This window comes from Carettochelys insculpta, chromosome 1, assembly GCF_033958435.1.
Source record: "Carettochelys insculpta isolate YL-2023 chromosome 1, ASM3395843v1, whole genome shotgun sequence".
Taxonomy (NCBI): Eukaryota; Metazoa; Chordata; order Testudines; family Carettochelyidae; genus Carettochelys; species Carettochelys insculpta.
This window is the reverse complement of record NC_134137.1, coordinates 134,952,197-134,968,677: the sequence shown is the minus strand read 5'-3', so window position 1 is coordinate 134,968,677 and position 16,481 is coordinate 134,952,197.

Here is a 16,481-nt window from a genome sequence, read left to right as displayed (position 1 = left end):
CACAGGGCGGACTAGCGCTTCCGGGGCAACAGCTAGCCGCTCCCTTAAAGGGCCCCTCCCACATACACTCAGCCTGCACAGCACGCGGTCTGAGGAGCCATAGGCACACAGACCCTGAGCGCCGCAGTCATGGACCCCCAGCAGCAGCAGCAGCAGCAGCAGCAGCAGCAGCTAGAGGTCCACCCAGCCCTCCCGGCAGGAGCAGGGCTTGCCCTGGCTCATGTCATGTTGGGGGCAGCTGAGCACCTTCTTGCCCCAGGGGAGGAGATGCCCCCAGGGCAGCAGGGCTCAGCCCCTGCCCCTGCAGCACCCCGCTCCACCCCCCGCCTCACACGCCGGCGGCTGTGGAGCTACCCCACCAGCACCGACTGGTGGGAGCGGCTGGTGCTTGGGGAGTGGGACGACGACCACTGGCTCCGGAACTTCAGGATGACCCGCCAGACATTCCTGAAGCTCTGCCAGTGGCTCACACCCGCACTCAGGCACCAGGACACTGCCATGCGGCGTGCCCTCCCTGTGGAGAAACAGGTCGGCATCGCTGTCTGGAAGCTGGCCACTCCGGACAGCTACCGATCCGTGGGGCAGCAGTTTGGTGTCAGAAAGGCCACCATTGGGGCTGTCTTCATGGAGGTAAGAGAACCCACAGGGGGAGGCCAGGGCAGGGGGGCCAGAGCAGGGCAGGGTAGGGCAGGGCAGGGCAGGGGGGCCAGGGCAGGGCAGGGTAGGGCAGGGCAGGGGGGCCAGAGCAGGGCAGGGCAGAGCAGGGCAGGGCAGGGCAGGGCAGGGGGGCCCGGGCAGGGCAGGGCAGAGCAGGGCAGGGCAGGGCAGGGGGGCCAGGGCAGGGCAGGGCAGGGCAGAGCAGGGCAGGGCAGGGGGGCCAGGGCAGGGCAGGGCCACGCACACCCTGCTCACCCCTCATTGGGGCTGTCCCATGTGCTTTCTCTGCAGGTCGTGCGTGCCATCAACTCCATGCTCCTGCACAGGCTCGTGAGGCTGGGGAACCCACAGGCCACTGTCGCCGCCTTTGCCACCCTGGGCTTCCCCAACTGCTTCGGGGCTCTGGATGGGACTCACATCCCCATCCGCGCCCCGGACCACAGTGGCGGCCGATACCTCAATCGGAAGGGCTACCATTCAGTCGTCCTGCAGGCCTTGGTGGACAGCTGGGGACGGTTCCAGGACATTTACGTGGGCTGGCCTGGCAGCACCCACGACGCCCGGGTTTTCCGCAACTCGGGCTTGTGCCGCCGGCTGGAGGCGGGGACCTACATCCCCCAGCGGGAGATCCCTCTGGGGGACACCACCATGCCCTTCTGCATCCTCGCAGATGCGGCCTACCCCCTCCAGCCGTGGCTCATGCGCCCCTACACGGGCCACCTCTCCGCCAGCCAGGAGCGCTTCAACGAGCGCCTGAACCGTGCGCGCCAGGTGGTGGAGCGCTCATTCGGCCACCTCAAGGGACGCTGGCGATGTCTCCTCACCCGCCTGGATGCCAGCCCCAACAACATCCCCCAGATTGTGGGTGCCTGCTGCGCCCTGCACAACCTCGTGGAGAGCAAGGGGGAGAGCTTTCTTCAGGGCTGGGCCGCCGAGGCCGCCAGGGCACACGTGCAGCCACCTGCTGCCCCCAGTCAGCAGGTGGACCCAGAGGGGACCCGGGTCCGGGAAGCCCTGCGGGCCTACTTCGAGCAACAGGCCGCGAGGTGAACTCTGCCCAGGCCCCCTACTGCCCACCCCTTCCTCCCCCACACTCCTGCCCCAACGCCCACACCATGGAGCACCCCACCGCCCCCCCCCCCACTTGTCCAGGAGAAATGACAGCACGAACTTGTGGGTGAACGTAAATGTTTTTTTTGTCTTAACGAATTTTTTTTTTTTTTAAATAAAAAAATATATATATGTGAAACAGAAACCAAAAAGGAGGCACAAACATTCAACAAAACCAAGATGGGCACAAATAAAACTATGTACAACAACAAATCAAAGCACTGTGCGCCATCAAAGAAAAACCAAAAGCAGAGAGGAGAACGGGGAGAACTATGTACAGGGGGGGACGGGGCAAACAGGGGCAACACCCACACCACCCACCCAGTCCCCAAAGTCTGTCCAACAAGGGGGGGGGCCACGTCCCGGGCCCCTCGCCCCTACAGCCCAGCAGTGGGCGTGCCCGGCCGGGAGCTCCGGAGGGCCTGCAGTCTGGTGCGCGGCTGGGTGGGAGCGGGCTCCACCGGAAGGTAGCGGCGCCGGCGAGTCGCGGGTGGCTCCAGGGGTCCCTCGGCGTGGTGGCCCTCGCGGGGAGGTGGTGGGGCGACGGCGGACGGCCCGGCGACGGCTGGAGCAGCTGGTGGTGGGGCTGCAGGAATGGGCATGGCGGGCGGTGGCGCGGCCGGCGCGGCACGGGGGACCAGGTAATCAACCAGCCGGTTTATGGTGTCCATATAGGCCCCCCATGCCTCTCTGCGCCAGGCCAGCGCCTGCTCCTGCAGCCGGAGGTGCTGCTCCGACACCTCCAGCTGCCGGCGGAGGATGGCCAGCAGCTGGGGGTCTGTGGCTGCCGCCGGTAGCAGGCATGGGGTCCGCCGTCTGGCCCTCCGCGGGGCCAGTGGTTCCTCGGCCAAGGGGCTGCCCTGGAGCGAGGGTCCCGGAGGGCTCTCCGGGACAACCGAGGCCTCGCCGGTGCTCTCTTCCGGTCCTTCGGATGGTGCAGGTGCAGGTGCAGGACACAGGAGAGGAGGGGGGAAAGAAGAATGGAGACAGGCATTAGTGTGGGCCCCGAGCCGTGGCCTTTGTCCCCCCCGCCCTGTGCTGCAGGTTCCCCATCCCCGTCCCCGGGAGATGCTGCTGTGATGGATGGGGTTCAGGGGTCCCCCTGCCCTGCACCCCGTCCCCTGGTGGGAGCGACTCTCACTTCACCCCGCAGGGTCTGAGAGCAGAAGAGGTTTCTTAGGCCACAGGTGGCCACTTTCTGGCAGGAGTGACAGCACCAGCTGTCGGAAGAGACAGTCCTTCCAACCCGTCGTGGGGAGAAGACCCCAAGGGGGGCCCCTCTGGGATGCAGCTTTCCCTGTCCTCTGGCTGGCTGCCTACCAGCTCTCCCTTCCCCTAGCCTCTACCTGTGGCCCCCGCCCTCGGCCCCCAAGTCCAAGCCAGCTCGGCTCCTCCCTCCTGTTTGTTCAGGGCAGAGGTGTCACCTGCCAGCTGTAGCGCCAGGATCCTCCTTTGGCCCTGGGAGCTCCTCGGCTCGGGTGGCTCATATGTAGCCTGAGTCTCCCTTTGGCACTCCCCCCACTCCATCGCATGCTGCTGCTGCGGGGTGTCCAACCCCCTCCGCCCGGGGGCCCCTCGAGGTTCCGCTCCCCCCTGGCTCGGGGATGGGGCATGGCACTGTCATGCAGGGTGGCGGGGGGCAGGGGCTGATGGCTGCAGTGCTGTGAGGGCCATGGCCCTGGTGTCCTTGGGGCCATGGCCATGTGAGCGTGTGGGGGGCCCTGGACACATCTCTGTTCCCCCCGCCCCTCAAGCCCCGGGGTGTCCACCAGAGAGGGGTACCTACCTGTGGGTCCGCTCCCACGGTCCGGAGATCCCCGGGGGTCGGGGGCCCTGCTGCTGCTCCGGGATGGCAGGAGGAGGATCTGCAGGCTGGAATCGGTGGAGGAGGAGCCCCCCCCCTCCTCCTCCTCCTCCTCCTGCCGCGATGTCCCGGGGATGGCCTCCGGGGGGGGCCCCCGGGGTGCGGGGCTTACCTCCGGGGCGGAGTCCGTCTGCAGGGCCTGCTGGGGCTCGTCAGCCGAGGTGTCAAGGGTGGCCGGAGGGGAGGAGGTGTGCCGGGAGCCCAGGATGTCCCTGAGCTCCCTGTAAAAGGGGCAAGTGACGGGGGCGGCCCCAGATCAGCTGGCCGCATCCCGGGCCCGGGCATAACCCTGCCGCAGCTCCTTGACCTTACTCCGGACATGGTCCGGAGTGCGGGCAGGGTGACCCCGGGCAGCCAGGCCGTCGGCCAGCCGAGCGAACGCATCCACGTTCCGCCTCTTGCTCCCCATTACCTGGAGCACCTCCTCCTCGCTCCAGAGCCCCAGCAGGTCCCGCATCTCGGCCTCCGTCCAAGAGGGGCCCCGCTGCCGCTTCCCAGACTGCGTGGTCCTCTGGCTCTGCTGGCTGCCTTGGCTCCCCTTGGGGGGGGTCCCCTGGGGGCGCTGGGGGGGCTGCTGGGCAGCCATGGCTGCTGACAGGGGCTGAGGGCTGTGCAGGCTCGCCGCCGCGTGTGCAGGCAGGAGCCTGCACGTTGCCTCAGCCTCCTGCAGTCGGGGCGGGGGAGGGGACCTTTAAGGGGCCGCTCCTCGCGGCCACCAGTGAGCTGAGGGGCTGGAGAGAGCATCTCTCAACCCCCCAGCTGATGGCCGCCATGGAGGACCCGGCAATTTCGACGTTGCGGGACGCGGATCGTCTACACTGTCCCTACTTCGACGTTGAACGTCGAAGTAGGGCGCTATTCCTATCTCCTAATGAGGTTAGCGACTTTGACGTCTCGCCGCCTAACGTCGAAGTTAACTTCGAAATAGCGCCCGATGCGTGTAGACGCGACGGGCGCTATTTCGAAGTTGGTGCCGCTACTTCGAAGTAGCGTGCACGTGTAGACGCAGCCTAACTGTGCTGTCTCTTAAGGAATCAGACAAGCCAGCAGCATAGGCAGGGAACAGATGTCTGGGGTGAGCGGTCCCTTTAAGGGTGTGTCTCACCAGGGCTCCCGGAAGGAAATGGTGACCTGTGACCTTATCTGTCATGGTTCCAGGTGGCCATTTTGCTGGTGGAGTAGCCAGGAAGTCCGGTCATTCTCAGTCAACAGAGGGGATCACTCTTTCAATCTATTCTGCTGTCTGGATGCAACCTATCAACAGAAGTTTTGTTGCAAGATATCTTCCAACAAAAACTTCTGCCAACAAATCGCTCTACTCCAGACATAGTCTTATGTATTAGGTTTTATTATTTATTACCTTTAGTGGGTAAGGCCCACTTCTTTGGGGTTTGAGATTAGAACACTAAAATTCTCAGAGCTAAATAGCATGAAAATACTAATATTAAAAATTAAAATAATGAAAATTCTGAACCTGATGAAAGTAATAAAAATGTAGCTTTTTCCAGATTCAAATATTTAAGTAATCCTCTTAACATTACAAAACAAACAGGTTCCAGCCACCAATCAGAAATCTGTGAAAACTAAATATCATCACAGGGTGCCTCTAAGAAGAAATACTTCCTCTGTTTCAATACTGTGTCTCTTCATAACAAAGGAAACAAAGAATAAGAGAAAAGTAGGTGTTGCATTTAATTTGGGGAAATAATTTAAAAGTATGCAAACAAGAAATATGCACCAGCCCCACAGTACTTTGAGCACACTATTTTTCCTCAGTTTTCCACCATATGAAGTGAAAGTCCATGGGGCAAATGTCAACTTATCACGCTGCTTATCTTTTTCCTCCTCTGCATCCCATTCAGTTTGTTGTCTGAGGTCAGGGATATCTCAGAATCCATGGATGCATTCATCTTCCACCTTGAGGGGGATGGTGGCCAAATGATGTTTCTGTTGCTACCGCAACTCCTCATTGCGGTCTTTAGCTGCACTGCCATATTCTGAAGTTCCAGCACCAAGCCCAATTCTTAGTGATTTCATAAGGTGGCAGGGAACCTCACTGCTACTGCCTCCATTGCATTGTTTTCCATCACAACATTGTCCCCACACAAGATCTAACTCTAAGCCCTTCAGACAGTTTTATCAACTCTAGTGAAGAGAGAAGACGTAAGGCCTCTCAGTTGAGTCTAAACAGCCGGGTCATTAGACACTCTAGCAAGATGGTCAAATAGCATCTAAGACCCTTTGAACAAAGTCCACTCCTTCTCTATCCCTCACTTGGGTTTGGCATCATTTCCCCAAATTCAGCCAATGAGGTTCAAATAAGGCATAATAAGTACAGTTCTGCCACTCTTTATATACAGTAAAGATAACAACATTCCATTTTCCTGTAGCCAAGACTTCAGTGAAATTTATAACCAAAAATTATCATTTTGGCCAAATATGTCTGAATGCTGATCACCTAGGCAAAGAAGGTGTGCCTATGCAAATACAGTCCACTCCTGAGGTCTTTTCCGTCAGTTTGCCAATAGATGGCGGGAGAAATTTCATTCAGACCACAGCTTTATACAGTTGTATGGCCTATTATCATCTATTCTTTCATTAACGTATTTTGCATTTGGGTCTCTGAGATTGATGAAGTATGTGGAAAATCCCACATGGTCAGACAACTCCCAATTGACTGTGCAGCTGGAGAGGCTCAAGAATGCTAGTCACTCAAGAAAGTGACACAGAACAAAGAGTGCTCATTGAATTTGCCTGTCTGAGATGACATAACATGAATAATTAGGGTATTATAAATAACCTCACACTAACCTCAAACTACTTGAGAAGTGGGGACATACTAGCACAGATCAATTAGATCCATGTAGTTCCCAGCCTAATACACTTCTTTATAGGATAGGAGAAATCTCCAAAGAGCAACAATGTTGCATGTAAGCTGCTGATAGCTCCTCAGATGCATAGATTATTCAGTTTTTTTGATGATACGCATATGTCAGTCTTAGAGCAAAATTGAGCCCTTAGGGCAAAATTCTCCTCTCAGATCCACACATCAATGGGAGTTCCACTCATGGAGAGAGAACAGACTATTGGAGTTGAGAGTTGATGTGTGGATCAGAATGGAGAATTTTGTACATAATGTTCCATTTTTTTAAATGCTACATTTAAAATATGAATACAATTTGTTCTAGAAAGATGGGTTTTAATGCTAGTTGAATGCGGCTTTCTAGCATCATCCAGCAAAAACATCAAGCAGATAAACAAAAACCAATGTGCACTTTGTTTTTTCTGCAAAATGTACCCTAACAAAAGCTTAGGACCTTGAATTTCAGCATCCCTCTGAAATGGTGGATATCTTCAGAGTGGGAATCACAGTAATGAAAAGTATGTATGCAGAAGCCTCTCTATTTGCCTTCTCAGGAGTTTCTACTCCATCAGGTGCCCAACCCTGACTCAAAGCATGCTAGCAAACAGTGTCAGAGAGCTTGGGTAACCATTGTTGTAGCAGTCCCTACAGTGTGGTATGGAACCCCTGGAGGCTCAATCTGGAATTCCACCGGCGGGCAAACTCCTAGTGGGGTTTATAATAATTTGGATTTTACGGCTGTATTTCTCCCTGGTTTCATGGCAGCAGTCTCTTAATTTGTTCTTCAATCTCTACTCTGGCTTCCCATTGCATTTAGGCTCAAGTTCAAGGCCTTTGTTTTTATTTTCAAAGCATCCCATAACCTAAGCCCAAGAAACCTGAAACACCATTGCAAGCTCTTACATGATTATTGTGGTTGACATGTATGGCCTTGTGGCATAACAGAACTCATATTTTGAAGCTAAAAACTATTTTCAGAAGTTAGACTGAAACAGTAAAATGTACTCCCCAAGAGCTAAGGACCATCACAAACCTCAGTGCCTTCATGCCAACCATCCAGTACATTTTTTGTCCTCACCTGTAACATTAAACACATAGCAACATGTATATTCATAAAAACTGCCAAACCAAAACAAAACTTTACCAAAAACAAGACTCTCCTTTGAACATGCTTCCTCCTCTGGCAAAAGAATGAGTAAACAGTAGCAGTTAACAGATGTGAGGCTTATCACTTATAAAAGTACTGGAGTGGGTTCAGACACTAAAGAACCTATAGAGTAAATCAATATAGACATGGTAACTATTGTCTCTCCTAAAACTGCTAAAATGTTCTAAGTGAAAGATGCTAAATGGTTGCAAATATAAATTTTACTTCTTTTGTAAAGTGATTTGAAATCAAAGCATGAACGGAACTACATTAGAGTGAAGCATTAATACTATTTGGTATGATTGAGAGGTCTCATTTGGAAATGTTCTGGCTGGTGATGATAGTCTGTTTTTCAAGGATGTCTACTTATCACTACTAGGGTTGTTAACCAAAAGGCCAACAGGAAGATTTCTGCATGCAGATGCTTTTATTGATCTTAATGGCTTTAGCTCAGACCTTCACAGACAGCATAAATTCCAAAAGTTGTGTCCCACCATTCAAAAGGCCCAATGAATAAGATAGAATTATGTTTTCAGGGAGCAGGGGCAGTAAAGCAATTGCATCTGTTGTTTCAAAGTTCTGCTAGAGAACCTCAGTGCACTCTGCCTAGGCCATTACTCACTCCTCCTTTACTTCAATTTGGGTTTAGAGTCAGGAAATTTGGATTTCAAAAAAAAAAAAAAAAACAGTTGAGCAGGACCTTCTTTTTGTTATTGTACCTTAAGTGAGCACATGAGACAGGTCCATGCTCATTTTGCCACTATAAAATTCCTCTTAAGACCTCAGAATAATGCTTATGTAGGATTTTCATGCCACATAGCATCGTCTGGATAGGTTTGAATTTCACCCTAGAAGTCCATATGGTAATGATGGTTTCATATTTTTATGACTGTAGCTTCATTTGCTGTTGAAAGACTCTCTCACACAACTGCTATGTAGTCTCTTTCAACACATTCTTGCTGGAGAACTTCTATATTCATTTGTCACTATCAGGATCATTAGCACCGAGCGGGCGTTCTCCATAACTACACCACTAATTACCTTCTCACATTTCTTACTGCAGTTTTGAAAACATCAGTACTGCAGGAGGGTGGGGAGGGAAAGTGTTTCAGACCCATATGATACAAAAGTTGCGGCAATCAAGGACAACACAAGGCTGGAGAGAAGTAGAAATATTTTAAATGATTAAAAACAAAGAGCTAACATAACCAACACTGTTAACATCCATGTAAGAACCATGCACCCTAATATGTTTACCTCATGCCTGCACAGAAAATCACAGTGACTAATTAACTTAATGGGTCGCAGCTGAGGGGCATCAGGTAGCCAAATAATCCCCTGAGTGAGTGAGGAAGCCCAGCTTAGTAGGAATGAGCTGGGCTGGACTTATAAAGAAAGGAAATGGGAAGCAGAGAGGGCTGTCAGAAAAGTCAACAGTCACTCCCTGGAAGACAATAAGGTCTAGGAGAGACCGTAAGGCCTACAAGGGAACAGATCTTGACTCCAGGCTAAAGGATCCCTCAGCCAGAACCCAGAGTAGACGGTGAGTCCAGTCTTGTCTGCCAGCCACTGAGGGAGTGGTACGACAGGACAGCAAATAGGAAGACCACATGAGACTGCTGGTGAGGAAAGACTTTGATACTCCAGAGGGAGAACACAAGTATGGTGACCTAGTTGAAAGGCTAAGTCACAAAGAGGCAGCTACTCATGGAGCAAAAGGGGGACTGCAGATCCAGAGAGTGACGCAGAGGATGGCATGCAACTGTGGGAAGGACATTTGCCTCACACACTATTCCCCAAAAGGGCCAGGAAGTGGCATCAGTCTAGCAGTGAGTGGACCTGCCCATCACAATCCTGTTTCCCCTCTAGACATGTAACTGGAAATGTCTAGCATGTTGCTAGACCAGACATGAAAACATTAACACCCCATCTTGCTCTTGAGAGACTTCAAACTTCGACTTTGTTAAATTGTCTCAAAGATACATTTCCCAGAGGACAATCTTCTTGGGCTACGTCTACACGTGAAGCCAACATCGAAATAGCTTATTTCGATGTAGCACCATCGAAATAGGCTATTTCGATGAATAACGTCTACACGTCCTCCAGGGCTAGCAACGTCGATGTTCAACTTCGACGTTGTGCAGCACCACATCGAAATAGGCACTGCGAGGGTACGTCTACATGCCAAAGTAGCACACATCGAAATAAGGGTGCCAGGCACAGCTGCAGACAGGGTCACAGGGCGGACTCAACAGCTAGCCACTCCCTTAAAGGGCCCCTCCCAGACACAGTTGCACTAAACAACACAAGATCCACAGAGCTGACAACTGGTTGCAGACCCTGTGCCTGCAGCATAGATCCCCAGCTGCCGCAGAAGCAGCCAGAAGCCCTGGGCTAAGGGCTGCTGCCCACGGTGACCATAGAGCCCCGCAGGGGCTGGAGAGAGAGCATCTCTCAACCCCCCAGCTGATGGCCGCCATGGAGGACCCGGCAATTTCGACGTTGCGGGACGCGGATCGTCTACACGGTCCCTACTTCGACGTTGAACGTTGAAGTAGGGCGCTATTCCTATCTCCTCATGAGGTTAGCGACTTCGACGTCTCGCCGCCTAACGTCGAAGTTAACTTCGAAATAGTGCCCGACGCGTGTAGACGCGACGGGCGCTATTTCGAAGTTGGTGCCGCTACTTCGAAGTAGCGTGCATGTGTAGACGCAGCTTTGGTGTTTTCACAGGCTTTTTCTATAATACTGTTTACTAGAAGTAAAATGTTCTTTATGTATTGGTATTAAATTCTATTTATTGGAATAAGACTGTATTTTTTAATTTGTTTTGCTAAATTTGGGGCATGCATAAATCAACAATTGTAGTAACTTGGTTTTTTCAAACTTGATGGCTGATCCTGTTTCCCATTTGAAATACGATAAGCATGTGTTACCATAGCGACAATGAGTTTCTGAAATAAAGTTTATTTCATCATTCTTAAATCCATATACAAACAGCTGACCTCTGTCTGCTTTTTCAGTTCCAGGCACCACAGGTACAGCAGGCAGTTTAAAACAAAATGACTGCATTTTCACAAAATACAGATGTTTAAAAGTGCAAGCACCATGATGGATAATAATTCTGTTTCATAGCTAGTGATAAGTGGCTAACACAGCTTTGAATTTATAGCTAAAACTTTCATCACAAAAGGGTCCAGTCAGAGTATTCCTGTGAACAGTCTTGGAAAATATGATGATGAGTCAGTAAGAAGTTTTTTTAAATAAAGCAAATTCTTTAAAGTTTGCTTGTTTGACAAACCTGAAACTTCCTGTGAGCTGGCCCTGTGGGAAAGTAGTATTTCAGAAGTCAGAACAAATATCTGAGGCAAGAGTACATGCAGTGCTACAGAGGAACGTACAGTTCCAGAGACTCACTAAGGCTATAATCAAGACTACAGAGGTATGATATTCTGATGCTCCAGACTGGAACAAAATGTATTGTTGGATGTGACTCATCTCAATCTACTGGACATAGCCAGGAATTTAAGGGTCAGAGGAGTCCTCCTTTTGCTGGTTTTATTTTGGGCAAAATATAAACTACTACTCGGGGACTGAGTATGGGCAGGATGAAAATGACATCCCAGGAGGTAGAGATGTATAGAAGTACCCTTGAGGCCAGATTGCTCCTAAGAAGGCTTGACAAATAGAGGTGCCTTGCATCATTCCTTCAGAGACCATTGACCAGGGCTGTTTTGGACCAGTGCAGGAAGCAGGGTCCAAAGTCGAGGAACTACCATGCCAATGGCTCCCCTCTCTTATACACCAAGCGGGGTCCAGCTCCAGCACTCTTATTCACGAATAACACAGAGGGCAGGCTCTGAGGGAGATGATTCCAAGCCATTCAGGCCTTTGTAAGTTAAGGCCAACATCTTAACTCCAGCTGGAAACAAAACAGGAAGCCCAGGCAGATCACGGAGTAGCAGTGCTATATGCTCCAGGCAAAATATACCAGCTTCCACTTGTGAGCTGATTTAAGGTGTCGCCTCAAGCAGAGCACATCGTAATACTTTGCAAGGGAATATAGGAAAAGGCTCCTTTTGAGTGGAGGACCACTCAGCTCAAGATGGAGTCCCACACACTGAGACCTGCAGCCTCCACAGATCATGACTACATGAGGAAAAATAATTAAAACAAGGCTGGTACTATAATGTGATGCCCAGTTGTGGAATTATGCGACAGCAGCACATGTGTAACCCATTTAAAATAAGACACTAGAAAAAGCAGAAATTGAGAGGTGAAGCCATCTGGGTAGAGGCTGAAGTGAGTAGAATCAAGGGACAGAATAACATCCAAAGAAGAAAATTTACAATAATTAGATTGGGATTACTAGCATTTAGGAAGTGTGTGGCAGAGCCCAAATAGAACCTCCATCTTCTGGGAGTCAGAAGGTACTTAACTATCTTAAGCACAAGGCCAGCCTTTCTTTCTCCTGCATTAGTTTGCTACCTCCTTTCTTCCCTATATATGCATATCTTCCATTTTACAGCAAATGAAGCAGGGGTCCAACAGAAAACAGCACAAAGCCTTGACTGAGTCCCTGAACACAACCCTTTCTATGCACCAAATGAGGCAGAGGTCCTGTGGAAAAAATAGTATGCAATCATGTAACTAAAGCCTGTCCTAATGCACAGGCAACCTTAATTCTATAGTTCATATACAAACTTTTAAACCAGGGAAGGGGTGTGGTAGGTACATATAGTTCCCAGTCAGAGTTTTCTATAACCAAAGAAGAGAGAATAACAGAAGGCTGCCTAGGGTGTCTTAGAAACCTACCTATGCAAGTCTAATGTGCCTAGAAAATGCCTAGAGATTCTACTGGTGGGCTCAATAGATACTCATTAACTAGGTAGACAGACCGTTGAGCCAAGTACCTGCATAGGATGCAGCCATAATTTGGTTGACTGTGCTTCCACAAGGCACACTGTGGAGAACAGCCAGGGCTCAAAATGTCACTCTCCACCCAAGAGAGTAGCCTCTGCATCAACTCCAATAATTTGTGTCTGCAGAGCTGTGCTGGAAACAGCACCATCAGTCTACAGATGGGTATAGTAAATGCTGCTGCTGGACATCTCGTTGCCCACTGGGTGCAGGGAGGCATTCTGCCTACTCCTGCCTTACACAGCCCTCGTGCCTCCAGCTAACCCTATGAGAGATGTGTACCGCTTCATTCCTCCTACATACAGCTCCGCTGTGGTCCCTCACGCCCAAGTGAGGAGGGAGGCTACTGTACCTCACTGCATCAGACAGCAGCAGTCAGGCTCAAGTCTCACTGGTGGGTCCAAGCAGTAAGCAGGAGTCTAGCTGAAGCAAACTCCTCCTAACTGCCTGGCGCTTTGGTCCCCTCAGAGGGTGTAGCTCACTAAACCGTCTTTATTCCCCCCATCTGCCACCAACCAGCTGCCAATGACGTCAGGAAACAATCAGACAAGTAATATTTGAAGGAGCATACTTATTCTTCTCAACATAAATGGAGAGGAAAAGAACGAAGTTGTTTAAAATAAATGTCTTCCAACGACCAACCTCCAGAGTTCAACTGTATGCCTGATATTACTAAATTTCCTGTAACTATTAGTTTCTTTAGTTCTCTTTTAAATATTTGAGTTGAATATAAAGAAACACAAAAATGGAAACACTTGTATTTATAAATTGCTATGGAATTGTCTTCTGTGGGAGCTGCTCTTTCAGTACAAATGAAGGTAGTTTATACTTTGCCTGATAGAGGCTATAGTACACATTACTGATCACCATATGTTCTTTGAGTGTTTTTATGGAATAGAAAATACAGCTTTTGTTTGTATGTTATCCCAGCTCTTCCATAGTCAGTGACATCATAATATTTGTTTTAAGAGAGGAAGGATATTAAAAAGTAGTACTGGCTGGGAGTGAAACGGTAATTGAGATACGTACTGATGGCATTCTAACTATATAACAAAGAGCAAATGTAGGAGCTTCAGATCCAGGCACTGGTAAAAAAAAACAGGAACAGACAAGCCAAACTCTTGTTCTGACTTCAATTTACATAAACTGCTACAGAAAAGAAATCATGTAAATATGGCTCTAATAAAAAAGCATACTGATGGGAATTTGGGGAGTTCCGGGGACAAGGAACAACCCCTCTTGGAAGGTTTATGTTGTTCAACCACAACAAGAATATCATGCAAGGTAGTTCCAGAGAAATTAAATCTTCAATAAGCTCTGAATTTAGATCCTGCTCAAAAGTGCTTTGAAGTTAATGGAAAGACTCCCATTAATTCTGGTAGGTTTTGGACCAGGCTGATCACGAAGCAATGCAACGAGCAATGGTGAGAAGGTAAATTGGGTATCCCTTTCCCCAATGGGGTGATGGATTTATGACTCTCAGGAGAGAAAATTGCATCCAGTAATCATAGAGTGAGAGACATGACAAAGTTACTTGCCCCTGGCCTAATGGCCATGGCTTCTACAGGGTTTGACTCAGATCCATGTAGTCCCCAAATGGCCATGCATGCATTTGTCAGAAAGATGATGCTAAAGGAAAAGTCAGCAGCCCTAAAAAAAACAGTCACAATATAAAAGTAAATATCTAAAATTGTGGCATCTGTTCATCATTGCTGAGTCATCCCCTGCTATCAATTTGTATGAAAAACTTCCACTGACTTCAACAGAAGTTCTACACGCAGTCTGATGGCAGGATTTAGCATATTGTTTTCATTGTCTGAAAAACCCTGAAGAATGAAAAATGGTAAATAAATGAAAAGCTCTGTGTATGTTTAATAAAATAAAGGTCCACTATTAAATAATTGCTTTGGCATCAGTTATTTGGAGTATTCTTTAACACATGATTACAAATGTTTATAAGTTTATTCATATCTCACTTTTACAAGATGTACATTCATATCATGTGATTCAACATAATACACTCTGGAACCGGAACTCAACATGTCTGGTGAATTCATGTAGGAGCATGCTGACATAACCAAAACCTATAAAGATTTGTTCCACAATAACAGAGGAGTACAAACTTTAAGACCAGTTGGTTTTGGAGATTTTTTTTTCCATTTTAACAATCCCTGAAATGTCTGTAAACTCAGACACACTATGTATACATAACCGAAACATTGCAAGGGTACTGTAAATTATACTGGCTGCTCATAATTTTGCAAAAGCAACAAGTTTAAAAATATAAAAATAAATGCAAAGCATTGTCAAATTTACACTCAACATAATTAAAATATTACAGATTTAGAAATTTTTAAACAAAACAATAAATAAAACATCCACATACACCAATACAAAAAGAGAGCTATTTACTTGTCTTTGATGTAATTAGTACATACCTTAGGCCTAGATTCATGAAAGTATTGCCTTTCAATAAATAGTTTCAGCTTCAAAAGTTGATATTTTCTACATTCGTCAACTGATTTTAACTATTATCAAATTGCAATAAAATGTGTATGAATTGCATCAAGTTTTCATCTTTATTGAAAAATCAGCAAATTTTTAAGCTGATTCATAATGAATTAGGGACCAGATGATCATGTAAAACTTGTCCAACTGACACCCAATATTCAAGGGACATTAGATATTTTACCTCTTTTGAAGACTGCCTCAAAATACCAAAGTCCAGGGTGTCACTGATCTAGCTAAAAAGGCCAACTAGCAGGAAATATCTGGTACAACAGGAGCCACTGGATTGTGTGCATGAGACACAGGTCATAGTGTTGAAGGAGGGAGGAACCGTTTTACCAACAGGGAAAGTCATAAAATGAAAATGTTTTCTTCTTAGTACACATAACTAAAATGTCTTCAAAAAAAGAAAAGGAAAGAATGATCCTGCCACTGGCCTGTTAATAATGTTTACATAAACTGTAAGTATTATAAAAAGAAATTAAACAATCCTTTTACATAACTAAACAGATGGAAAGTATTTGTAATTTCTTCTCCCCCACCCTGTCCAAAAAATTGTATTTTTCCTTATAATTGCCTCTCCAGGGCTTCAGATTTCCATAGGACTGTGTGTACCAGAGTATTTGACTCAATGGCCACAGTGTGTCAACTCAAAATCTTGTTGCTAAAGTATTTTATTATTTCATAGGTAAATGTAGGAACAAAAAAAAGAACTAGAACAAGCATGCAAATGAGTGACATCAGGCCATTTAGTCTGAGAAATTATTATTAGCTGAGAGTGGGAGACAAGACATTCTAATGAACCGTGCCCATGATTAGATGCTAGGAACTTCTGAGTTCTCATCATGTTTATGCCAGAAACTAGAGATCTGGGCTGAAATCCTGGCTCCACTGAAGTCATTGGCAAAACTCCCATTGACTGAGGGACTTCATATTGGGCATAGCTGCATGGTCTCAGGAAAACAATATAATTCTTCATCATCACCCATAATCATGCTGGATATTACCTTTGGGACTACTCATGGAGTAGGGTACTAAATTATAAGCTCTTTGGCATGGGAACTCTTTTTGTTATACGACTAAATGATACTTAGCAGAATGGAGGTCCATTCCGATTGTGGCTTATCTGTGCTACCACAATACAAATAATAGTGTTCAGCGTGATTATAGGTGGTAGAATCCGGTCGTTAATTATTATGCCTGAATTTCTTCCTCTGTAAAATGGAGATAATCCTTACCTTCTTCATAAATGGCAAACATCAATTAAAAATGTACACAATGCTTTGCTTACAAAAGGGCTTATATAAGTGTTAAAGGTTATGTTTAATAAAACAAAATACTACTACACATGTAACTCTACTAAGCCAAAAAATGATCTCATTGGTTTCTTCCTTGACTTTCCCAAGTTAGTA